The sequence below is a fragment of the Triticum aestivum genome, chromosome 3A (assembly GCF_018294505.1).
Source record: "Triticum aestivum cultivar Chinese Spring chromosome 3A, IWGSC CS RefSeq v2.1, whole genome shotgun sequence".
NCBI classification, from domain to species: domain Eukaryota; kingdom Viridiplantae; phylum Streptophyta; class Magnoliopsida; order Poales; family Poaceae; genus Triticum; species Triticum aestivum.
Window position 1 is genome coordinate 657,818,162 of NC_057800.1, and position 13,206 is coordinate 657,831,367.

Sequence of the window (13,206 nt, forward strand, 5' to 3'; positions counted from 1 at the left end):
TCTCCGATCTCGTGGTATATCAACTCTTGTACTACTCATATTATCAAGAATAATCAAGCAGGACGTAGGGTTTTACCTCCATCAAGAGGGCCCGAACCTGGGTAAAACATCGTGTCCCCTGCCCCTGTTACCATCCGCCTTAGACACACAGTTCGGGACCCCCTACCCGAGATCCGCCGGTTTTGACACCGACAATCACGAAGAGCTTGAGAATCATTTCCGTTACCCCTTGCATATTATAGTTCATCATGAAGTTCTACTAACTTGGTGATGGTGACTAGAGAATTCTGTCAATCACTATTTTATCTAGATGATTAACTCTCACTTGATTCGAGCGATTGTAGTACCCAAACAATCTAAGCACATGCTCACTGCTTGAGCTATTCTCTTCCATCTTTTATCTATAGAACTTGTTGGAGACTTCATATCTCTCAACTTGGGTATTTGCTTGAAATATTAACTTCAACTCCTGGAACATCTCATATGGTCCATGATGTTCAAAACATCTTTGAAGTTCGGATTCTAAGCCGTTTAAGCATGGTGCGCTAAACTATCAAGTAGTCATCATATTGAGCTAGCCAAACGTTCATAACATCTGCATCTGCTCCTGCAATAGGTTTGTCACCTAGTGGTGCATCAAGGACATAATTCTTCTGCGCAGCAATGAGGATAAACCTCAGATCACGGATCCAATCCGCATCATTGCTACTAACATTTTTTAACTTAGTTTTCTCTAGGAACATATGAAAAATAAAACAGGGGAGCTAAACGCGAGCTATTGATCTACAACATAGATATGCTAATACTACCAGAACTAAGTTCATGATAATTTTAAGTTCAATTAATCATATTACTTAAGAACTCCCACTTAGATAGACATCCCTCTAATCATCTAAGTGATCACGTGATCCATATCAACTAAACCATAACCGATCATCACGTGAAATGGAGTAGTTTTCAATGGTGAACATCATTATGTTGATCATATCTACTATATGATTCACGCTCGACCTTTTGGTCTCCAGTGTTCCGAGGCCATATCTGCATATGCTAGGCTCGTCAAGTTTAACCCGAGTATTTCTGTGTGCAAAACTGGCTTGCACCCATTGTAGATGGACGTAGAGCTTATCACACCCGATCATCACGTGGTGTTTGGGCACGATGAAGTTTGGCAACGGTGCATACAAAGGGAGAACACTTTTATCTTGAAATTTAGTGAGAGATCATCTTATGAATTCTACCTTCATAACTAAGCAAAGTAAGATTCATAAAGGATAAACATCACATGCAATCAAAATATGTGACATGATATGGCCATCATCATCTTGTGCCTTTGATCTCTATGTCCAAAGCATCGTCATGATCTCCATCGTCATCGGCATGACACCATGATCTCCATCATCTTGATCTATATCAATGTGTCGTCACATGGTCGTCTCGCCTACTATTTCTATCGCATAGCAATAAAGTAAAGCAATTATTTGGCACTTGCATCTTATGCAATAAAGAGACAACCATAAGGCTTCTGCCAATTGCTGATAACTTCAACAAAACATGATCATCTCATACAACAACTTATATCTCATCACGTCTTGACCATATAACATCACAACATGCTCTGCAAAAACAAGTTAGACGTCCTCTACTTTGTTGTTGCAAGTTTTACGTGGCTGCTACGGGCTGAGCAAGAACCGTTCTTACCTACGCATCAAAACCACAATGATAGTTCATCAAGTTAGTGTTGTTTTAACCTTCTCAAGGACCGGGCGTAGCCACACTCGGTTCAACTAAAGTTGGAGAAACTGATACCCGCCAGCCACCTATGTGCAAAGCACATCGGTAGAACAAGTCTTGCGTAAGCGTACGCGTAATGTCGGTCCGGGCCGCTTCATCCAACAATACCGCCAAACCAAAGTATGACATGCTGGTAAGCAGTCACTACAAAAAAATACACTTCCGTGATGATACGTGTTTGTCACAGTAGGTCGCATTTTTTGTCATGCATGTACATCCATGTCAAATTTATGACAGAATCAAGATAGTCATACCTGTGCCGTCGTAGAAGTGTTCCATGACATTACCAAAATTATCATCACGGAAGTGTCCACTTCCATGACACTAAATCGCGCGTCATAGAAGTGCTTTCGTCAAGGGTGACCGACACGTGGCATCCACCGTAACGGAACACCGTTAAGCTATCGGGTCGGGTTTTGGATCCGATAGCCCATTAACAGCCCCGACCAATGGGGATTTTCCACGTGTAAAATCATCATTGGCTGGAGGAAACACGTGTCAGCTCATCGTTGGGACAGATGTCATCCACTCATTGGACAGAAGGCGCCTATGATACGTTGACATGTGGCACGGCCCAACAAAGGCCCATTCCTGTGAAAAGGCCGGCCCGTTTGACTTGGTCAAAAGGTGGCGGGCCGGCCCATGGAAATCCTGTTAACGGCCTGTTTGCATATAGCCCATTTACAGTCCGCTAACCCAAGGCCCGTTACGCCCTATCCGAATTAGGCCCAGTAGCGTCATCTGGGCCATCCAATATGATTCCAGCCCGTTTTCACTTCTGGCCCATGTATGGCCCATGACGTCTTTCGGCCCATATGAGGCCCTATGTAACTCTTGGCCTATTAACGGCCCGTGGTGAAACTGGCCCGTAATAAACAGTGTATCACTTTACACCCATTAACGGCCCGTGGTGAAACTGGCCCGTAATGAACAGCGTATCACTTTATACCCATTAACGGCCCGTTATTCCGTTGGGCCATCTCCAGCCCATGTTATCTTTCGGCCTTCTCAGAGCCCATTTATTATTGGGCTCATTTCCAGCATTCGTTTACTTACGGCCCGTTACTGTCATTTTCTGCTTGTGGGCGAAATTCAGGCCGTGGTTACAGTCGGACCGTTTGTGGTCCGTTAATACGTTGGGCCGTTTTCATAGCGTCATCAAATATGGCCTATTAACGATGGCCCATTATGGTCGGCCCATGAACGGACGATTCCAACTCTAGCCTGTTTACGGCCAGAATGCGGTTTGTTTGGCCTGTATAAGGCCCATTGATGATACGGCCCATAGAAGGCCCATTGATGATACGGCCCGTAGAAGGCCCATTGTTTTTATGGCCCGTAGAAGGCCCACTGTTTCTACGGCCCATAGAAGGCCCACTGTTTATACGGTCCGTAGAAGGCCCACTGTTTCTACGGCCCGTAGGAGGCCTAGTGTCACTACAGTAAATATTAGCCCATGGTTATTGTGGCCTAGTTTCAAAAAATAGGTTATTGCAGCCACTAGCAAACCACAAAAAAAGAACTGCACTGACTACAAGAAAACAAATAAACAAGACAACAAGGAAATAAATAAGCAAGCAACTTACACTAGGCTATCACGGCTATTACACATATTACATCCACTGGGCATCAAAGTTCGCCACCAGTGCAAATATTGGGAACACATCAGCATATAAACACCGCAGCAAAACAAGTCCAGAACTGAAACCACTTTAGAAGAGCTCAAGAAACAATATCCTGGGTACCCATAATGCTAGCAAGATGCTTAGCAAGCTTATTAACTTTCTCTTGTTTGGCGCTTAAGTCCTCCAGCGCTTGCTGTTGCACCAGAAAGTATGCATCTGAATTCTGCAGGGACTTCCTCAGTCCTTCGACTTCCTGTCGCATAACATCTGATCGATGTCTTTCAACTTGAAGTTGAGAGTCAAGAAGCCGAACTGATTCAGGCAATGAGTTCGAAGAGCTGGTGCCAGCAGTGGTAGCCAGTAACTCGAACACTACATCAAGACAGGACTTTGGGGTTGTCTCAGTGTCTTCAATATAGTTTTTATCAGCTTTCTTGGAGACCAACAGGGATGTCTCACTATCTTGAACCTTATATGCATTACTTCCTTTACCATTGCATAACAGGGTACTCTTTTCCAATATTTTATCCGCGTTCTAAAAGACAAACAAACAAACACATCTCAGGTTTACAATGTAGTATATGAAACTCATTTTGGTAAACCAGTTCAGTAGTAAGGTGGACAGGATAACAGCATGAAACAAACATATATCTATGTAGTATGGTCACTATATGGTCTATATCATTCTACTTTATGTTGCCAAATCAAGATAGATACAGTTTGAATCATATCTATTTAAGACAAAGTAGCATAGACATAATATAAGTGTGGGAAACTACACAACAATAACAACACTTGTAATGTGCATGGCATGAGAACATAACTGTTTATTCAATTGAAACTGAAGTCAACATAGAGCAAGTTACAACAGCAAACAACCAAACACGTTGAAGAAACAGGTTTAAAACATACCTATTGCGCCATTGGAGTTTCAATTGCATCCTTAAAATTTGAAATTAGTTGGTATCAGTAAATACAGTGATGCAAGAGCAAAGTAGTATGAACCATAGCTACGGAACCTGACCTGAGAACAATTCTTCTTCTGCTTTAAGCGTTGACTTGGGGTTCGGAGTGGTGGTCCTCGTGATTTGGGCACTGCAGTTGCCTTACTAACTGCTCGTGTTTGGGTGCTCTGTGGTGGAGACGGTGCTGTGTCAACGGGAACTGGGTGTCTATCTGCTAGGGTTGAGGTTAGAAGGGGTGTAGCTGGTTCTCTATCCAACTGGGTAGGGGTACAATCTGCATGAGTGTGGGTTATGTGTGGTGGGGCTGGTTCTTGGGCATCGATAGGTAGCACGATCTTTTCTGAAGACCATGTTTTTACTCCCACAGATACTGCCATCACTCCCTCCAATTGAAATGGCTGATAAACAAGAAAAGTAATTGAATGTACAGACATTGTAAGATAGATAGGTGCAATGGATAGTAGGGATGAAAACAGGGCATGAAATAATTCACATTTATGTTGTCTAAGAAAACAGAATAGCAAGACATAATTTTGACATATATGATGGCTAATTAAACAGGATAGCATGACACAATTTCACATGTATGATGGCTAACTAAACAGGATAGAATGACATACTTCAAAATACGATAACTATGTAAACAAGATGACATGATATAACTATACGATGTGTCTATTAAAGTGGTTGTCATGCCATAAATCACAAACATGCCATCGATGGAAGCATGATGGCATGATATAATTCACGGATAGAATGACATAATTTAAATATGATGACTATGTAAATAGGATGAGATGATATAAGTATATTATGTCTTTAGAAAATGGGTTGGCATGCCATAATTCAGATACATGCTGTCTATGTAAACATCATGGCATGACATAATTCAAATATATGATTTATATACTAAGGAAGTGAGCAGAGGGCAATCGCATATATGATGTGTCAACTAAGGAAATGGCATTCAATATTGTGTATATGATCTAAAAACTAAGCATTGCAATACAACATATGCATTATATGAGTAATATAACCCTGCCAAGTTTGAGCATACACCTCAGGGGGATAATAGGACTGGTCATCTGCCTATGAATCCTCCTCTGAAGAGCTATCTGTAACCAGCAAGATATATACTTCAGTAGGTAGCATTGTCTGCTCTGAAGACCTTGTTTTCACTCCAGATTTCTCCATCACCAATTCAAATGGCTGATGCACAGGAAGAGCAGTTGAATATACAAACATTGTCGACAAAAGCAATGAGAAATACAAAAAAAGGACGACATGATATAATTCACATATATGACGCTTGCCTAAACAGCATGGCATTGCATAATTCACATACATAATGCCTTGCAACAAGATAACATTGCATAATTCACATATATAATGTCTTGCAACAAGATGGCATTGCATAATTCACATATATGGTAATTAGACACTAAACAGGTGAAAGTCATACAAAGCATGTCTAAACTAAGCAAATGACATAGCAATGCAAGATACCACATGCACGATATGAGCAACATAACCCTGCCAAGTTAGGGCATGCACCTCGGGGGGGGGGGATATGACTGGTCATCTGTCTCTGAATCTTCCTCTGAGGAGCTATCAGTAACCAGCAAGACATGCGCTTCGTGAGATAGCATTGTCTGCTCTGAAGACCTTGTTTCCACTCCAGATTTTTCCATGACCGTGCCAAATGGCTGATGCACAGAAGAGTAATTGAATGTACTAAAATTGTTGACAAATTTAACACGTAATAAAAAAAATGATGGCATGATATAATTCACATATAAGATGACTGGATAACCATGGTGGCATTGCAAAATTCACATATATGATGCCTGGCTAGACAAGATGGCATTGCATGATTCACATATACGATAAAGAAACTAAACAGATGGCATTGACACAAAGCATGTCTAAACTAAGCAGATGACATCTTTAATGTATACAGTAAGCAATGCAAGGCACCATATGCATGATATTACCAACATCAGCATGCCAAGTTAGAGCGAAGACCTCATGGGGTACATAGGAGTGGTCTTCTCCTTCTGAATCCCCCTCATAACAGTTATCTTCCTCTTGATTACGATCCGAAATGGGTGGAGGGGGGGCTGCCTTTGCGCCCACCATGGAACGACGTCTGCATGAAATTTTATTGCCACGCGAGGCTCGTCTCTTTTGCTCTACATGATCAGTTCCATTGTGTACAATAACTGGCATGCATAGGAATAAAACATAGTGAGATTATGTAAGGAGTGCATGCACAAATCTAGAGTGATGGTAGCAAACTGTGGATAGACCCAAAACCAATGGTAGTAGGCAGATAATAGCTTTAGTTAAAAAATACAGATAATGGCTCCTATAATGTTTGTTTGCACCCAACATGAAACTCATAGTAGACACCAGAGATTAACCAGATAGTAGACATATAGTACTGATTGCTGCCCCAATATGTACCCCACAACCATTTAAAAACTCAAGTTTCAGGATTAGTTTGGACCTGACTCAGAGTCTAATAGGTGAACACGATGATAATGTAGCATGTCATCATATTAAGCGACGCATAACGTAAGCAGACACAGAAGAGTGCGACCTCTCTTGCGGACCCGTGTAGTCCTCAAGGTCATTTGCTCAGTTGATGATGGTAATGCAGTTGCCGTGGCTGCCGGCGGTAGGGAAGAAGATCTGAGGCAGCGAAAGACAGTCTGGAGAGCGGATCCCTGCTGTGGTGAACCCTTCCGTCATTGGAGCAGCTGAGCTGGGGTGGAACACAACGCCGCAGGAGCAGGACAAACCACACAAGGTTTTCTTTGACACATATCTGTAACAGAAGTAATTGAGTAAGGGCTTGTTTGAATTTGAGGATTCTAACAATGCAGGGATAGGAAATATACAGGAATATGATTGGAATGCATGTGCAAAGCAGAGAATTTAAAAACACAGGATTTCTGCCAATCTGGGTGTTTGATTCACAACAATTGGAAGATCACAGGATGCAAAAAAGCATGGTGAGATTAAGTCAAACCACAAGAATGTACGGTTATAATGCTATTATGCTACTATCTCTTAGTATTGTGCTTGATGAATAGGAATATGAAAAGGAGGAGAAGTGGAAATTAGAATTCCTACGGTTTTTCTTTCAAGGAGACACTAAAGGAACAAATCCTACAGTTTTCCTTTGCTCCATTCCTTTGCACCAAATTCATGAAAAGTAGTACGATAGGAAACTTTCCAATTCCGATGTTTTTCATTCACTTTTCCTTTCAAGCACTGGCGATTCTAGTAGGCAGGCTTGAGCAAGGAAAATCCTACACTAAAAATATGTTTTTGTGCTACTTCTATTACTTTGGACCCAGGCCACTGCCATACTAGCTCAACTCCCAGGTCCATCGACAAATGCACAGCTCAAACGCACAGAGATAAATAATGATGGCGTTCAAGAGAGTCCATCACGGATAGCTAAGTTGCCTGGTACCTCACTGCTTGTCATATAGTAGGATAAAATAATCGTATTTCCCGTTACTACGAGTGCTCAGTGGACAATATATATAACATGTAGAGTAAAAAAGAGATGCAACAAGTGTACAACCTATTTGGCGAAGCCATGTCGATCTCAACGTGATTGGGTTGGCCGGTGAGGATGCTCTGGCTGACTTGGCTGTCGGAGGAGGGGAAGAAGATCTTAGGCGTCTGGAGATGGAGCCCGAGGTACTGCTCCGCTGTGATGGAGGGTTTCGTTGTTGGAGCAGCTCCGGTGAGTTGTATGACGCCGAGGCTGAAGCAAGACAAGAGAGACAACGAACAACGTTAACCTGAGTGGAATTCTAATAGCATCTCCAATACATGACGTAAAATACATAACCACAAAGTGCTACTCCCTCCTTCCATATATATAGGGCCTAATGCATTTTTCAAGACCGCCTTTGACTATTGATAAAATTAATACTACATGACATGCATAATGTAAAAATTATATCATTGAAAGCTCCTTTCACATACGAATTTGATGATGTGCTTTGTGTAAGTTGCATGTCATATATTATTGCTCTAACATTTGGTCAAAGTTAGCCTCGAAAAACACATTAGGCCCTATATAGATGGAAGGAGGGAGTAGATGTAAAATACATCAGCTGCTCATCTCTGAACTTAACTGTCGAAACTGAATTTAACTGTCGAAACTGAACTTAACTGTCGAAACTGAACTTAACTGTCGAAACTGAATTTTGTTGTCGAAACTGAATTTTGCTGTCAAAACTGAACGCACTAGCAAGGTGAGGCTACACGTCGGTCGACTGACTTTTTCATCTCTGTTCAGTCGATTTTGCAGCCGTTGGATACGAAATCAAGGGCCTGCGGTTCATTTTCAACCTCCACCCCCCTGAGCCGGCCAAACAGCAGCCGTCCGCGGCCGGCGGTGCGCCGCCCCACCCGCCCCAAAAACACTCCCCACCGCCAGTCCGCCACCACCCCGGCCATCCCTCTAGGCCCCCCCGTGCCGAGCTTTTTCTCCGGTGATCCCCACGCCACCGCCCCGCCACCACCGGCGACCATCGCCCCCATCTTGAACCCTAAGATAGATAGTGGGGTACCTCTCCGGCGAGCCCCCCTCCCCGCTGCGGCTGGTTCTTCCTTCACCCCGGCGGCATCGGAGTGAAGTGTAGCTAAATCGGAGCAGCATCGCAAGCAAGAGCAAGAGCGAGAGCAGCAGTGCGAGCAAGAGCAATAGCAAGAGCAGACCAGGCAGGGGACCGAGAGCAAGAGTAGAGCAGCAGCGTGAGCGAGAGCTAAAGCAGTGGCAGGTCCTACTGATGTGGACGTTGCCTCCGAGGGAGCAACGCCGTGGAGGAAGTGGCCGGCGACGCCGCCATGGATGGAGCCATGCCGTGTTGGCTCGGGACCGAGCGCCGACAGCACCGTGAGATCGAATCAAGAAGAAAATGCGGCGATTAGTGTGCAACCTCTTTGGTGGCGCCGATTAGGCCGCAACTTCATCCGAGGAAACGGTGATGATGATGCTCTTCCGGTGGTGCAAGTGAAGACGGTGGTGTGGGAATGGAGGTGGCGCGAAAGACGAGGGGAACGTCGGGGCAGCTCCTTGGAGGTGGAGGATGGGGTGGTTGAACCGGCGAGACGATGAGATCAACGACGGATCCTCATCCGGTACGGTGGATGAGGGACATCGAGGTGTTGCTGTGGACGACGTCATCGGGGAAGAGGCTCCGGCTGGGTGGCGGACGGAGCAGGGTGTGGGGTTTCGTCGCGGGTTTTCGCGGCCTCGGTGTACGAATGGGTGGGCGGATGGGATGGCAGTGGGGAACCATGGCTTAGAGACGCGCTTGTCCGAAATGTGGGGTAAGTTACGAAAGTACCCCCACCGATTTGAGGCGGTTCTTTCGGTTCAGGGGTACCACGGGCATATCGCGTGTCGGGATTTCACAGGAGGTGGGAGTTTTCGCGCGCGTTGTAATTTGGAATAGCAAGGCGCGGGTTGAGATGGAGGGAGTTGTCGGAGCACAACGAGACAAAGATATATCTTAAATATTTCGGGCTAACAAGGCGCGGGTTGAAGAGGCGGGAGTTTCGCAGCACGATAGACAGAGACGCTAGCTTGAATTTTGGCATAACAAGGCGCGGCTTGAAATTTCGGAAGAACAAGCTTAACGTGTACCCCAAAAAAGACAATTTGCACCTCAACACGCACAACACACACACAAACACCATTTAGACTAGAGTAAGGTACACGTGCATTGCACGCATGAGATTTGGCAACCAAATTATGAATAAATACCACATTATAGCATGCAAGCTTTGAGTCATATATGCATGATGTAGATGTTCGTTTAATTCTTATAGTTCATTTCATTCAAAATCATCTAGTTTTTATAAGAAAGCTAATCTATTTTAAGATTCATGGAATTGTGCGTCGTAAGACATAAAGTAAAAACAAATAATGGCAAATCATGTAGAAAAACATTTGGGCAATTCTGATATGGAAGATTCTAGAACAAATAAGAAGTGCTTGTGTTTTGATGTTTGTGCATTATGCTTAAGTTCAACCATGGAGTCTTCTAGATTATACATGTGGCGAAATCTGGTGGAATCTAGATGATATCCAACGGCCAGTAGTGCTCAAATTTGCCATCTTTGGACCATCGGATTCGCCTCATCCAACGGCCATCTTTCAAAGTTAAAGTTACCCGCACACAATATAAAAAATATATAAAATATACTATATGTATATAGGGGTATAGATATAGATATGTGATGCAAAAGCCGCCCATCATCTCCAATTAGAATAGTGTGTCCATGCACGGATGCGACGTGGCCAAATGATGTCTGCCATCGGTATCTCAAATTCAAATCAGTCTGACCTTGTTCAATGTGTATACATTACAACATGCTCGTTTCCAAACCACACCGCGCAGATCTCCGTTATATTCATGCATGCATGGGTTTCAAACATCAGGATCTCTTATTCAAATATTTGAATTCAACTTTACATTGATTGTGACCTCACCTATTCAGCTATTCTTTTACACCCACACAGTAGTCTTCTCTTTATAATTGTACCACTAACTTTCTCTCGTGCATGCATGCACACACACTACCAGTCGGCATTATCCATCGCACGCATGCAATCTTTTTCTTCAGGTCGGTCTCCCATGAAGGCACACACCAACACACATCCCCCTCTCCATCATATCGGGCATTCTTTATCTCTCACGCGTGCATGCGCAACGATCGATGTTCCTCTATGTATGTGTGTATATAGCTAGGTCTTTCATAGTTTTCCACACAAACCGATCAATCGATATATCCAGTGAGGTCTCACCCTCTTTCCCACGTCCACATCGATCAATCTATACCTCTCTATATAGGATTAACATATATAGCTAATACACCCACATTAATTATGTATCCAACGTCCCCCTCTCATCATCCATGCCTTCCGCTTCATCTCTCAGACGCGTGCACAATGGCGAAGACAGGGGGCAGTAAGGGCCCTGCCCCCTCCCCCCTAACATCACTATATATCAAGGCTAATATGAATGTGATCATTAGACAATTGCTGCTAAAAATGGTTTAAGTTCATGAATTGACCCTCCTCGTAAAGGATTAGCAATGCTTGGCCCCCTAGCTCATTTATTTTTCATGGCTCCGCCACTGCGCGCATCAGCGCACGTGTTCGCCCCCTCTCTCTAAATATCGATCTCGCACTTGTGCATTCCTTCATAGTCTCCCTCCACTCGGCCCCTCGCACCATCTTCTAGCCCCCACCGGATTTTGCCACATGTACAATCTAGCAGACTCCATGGTTGAACTTAAGCATAATGCACAAACCTCAAAACAACAGTGGTTCTCTTTTGTTCTAGAATCTTCCGTATCATAACTGCCCAAACTTTTTTCTAGTTGAATTGCCATTATTTGTTTTTACTTTATGCTTTACAACGCACAATTCCATGAATCATAAAATAGATTAAGGGCTTCTTTGATTCAAAGGATTCTCAAAGGAATTTTGGAGGATTCTAATCATTAGGAATTTTTCCTATCTTGGTTGTTTGATTCGTAGGATTGTAAACCATAGGAATTTTTCCATATGATTCATTTGCACTAGATTTCATAGGAAACATCCCATCCACTCAAACCTCTTTGAAAGAATTCTGCGTTTTTTCTATGCACAATCAAACACTCGTACAATCCTGTAGGATTCAAGACGACATTCCACTATAATCCCATGTTTTTCCTATTCCCGCGTTCTTAGCTTTTTTATAAAAACTAATTGATTTTGAATGAGATGAACTATAAGAATTAAACGAAGGGCTACATCAGGCATATATGACTCAGAGCTTACATGCTATAGTGTGGTATTTATTCATAATTTGGTTGCAAAATCTGATGCGTGCAATGCACGTGTACCTTACTAGTACTTCGAGTATGTGCAAAACACGTAAATTAGAATACCAATGGCACGCTACACAGTGTCTCTCTTACAGTTCATGAAGCCACGTGGCACATGTGTAGGCGTTGTCGCGACCTCCTTGCGTGGATTGATCACAGTGACGTGCTGCTGGTTCCAGAAGAATGTACTCGTCCTCCCTGAGCCATACTGGCGGTACATGCACGAAGCGAAGATGTGCACGCACGCCATGCACGCACTCATTCCTCGCACGCACACGCGGGTACACGGGCGGACGCAATTTTGTACCAAGATCCACCCCATGTGATAATTTGACGCGTGTAAAGTCGTTCACTTCATTGATGGTCAATTAATACAGCGCATGCAAATTGAGTGGACGTGAGGGCAGAAGAAAGACATTATTACTCCACTGCGCGCATGCGAGTAGTTAAATCGTGGGTTGCTAGTAGTACTTCCATTGGTCTCCTTCGTATTTTGTGCCAATTTTTGACAGTAACATAATATTTACGCATTTGAGCAGTGTAGTACTTGAAATTTATGTTCTGCTAAACTCATCGGGAGCCGTTTCGGGCCTCGAAACCAAAACCATCAATTAATCTTTACCTTGTTCCCATCACATTCGAAAGCCTGCTCACACCTACTAGTAGTACGTACCAAACCTGAACGTGTTCCCACTATGCAGGTATTAGTACTAGTGCTAGTACTTAGGTTATAAAAAGGGGAACTACCTAACCGAAAATCACTCTACCTTTCCTCCTCATAAGTGCTTCTTCTTCGTCCGTCGTTGCCATGGCCGGTGAGCAGAGCTCTAGGTCGAGAACTACTCGTAACAAGGGAGCGGCAACCAAGGCTGCGGAAAAAAAGAGGGCTCGCCGCCACGCAGAGACCTCGAAAG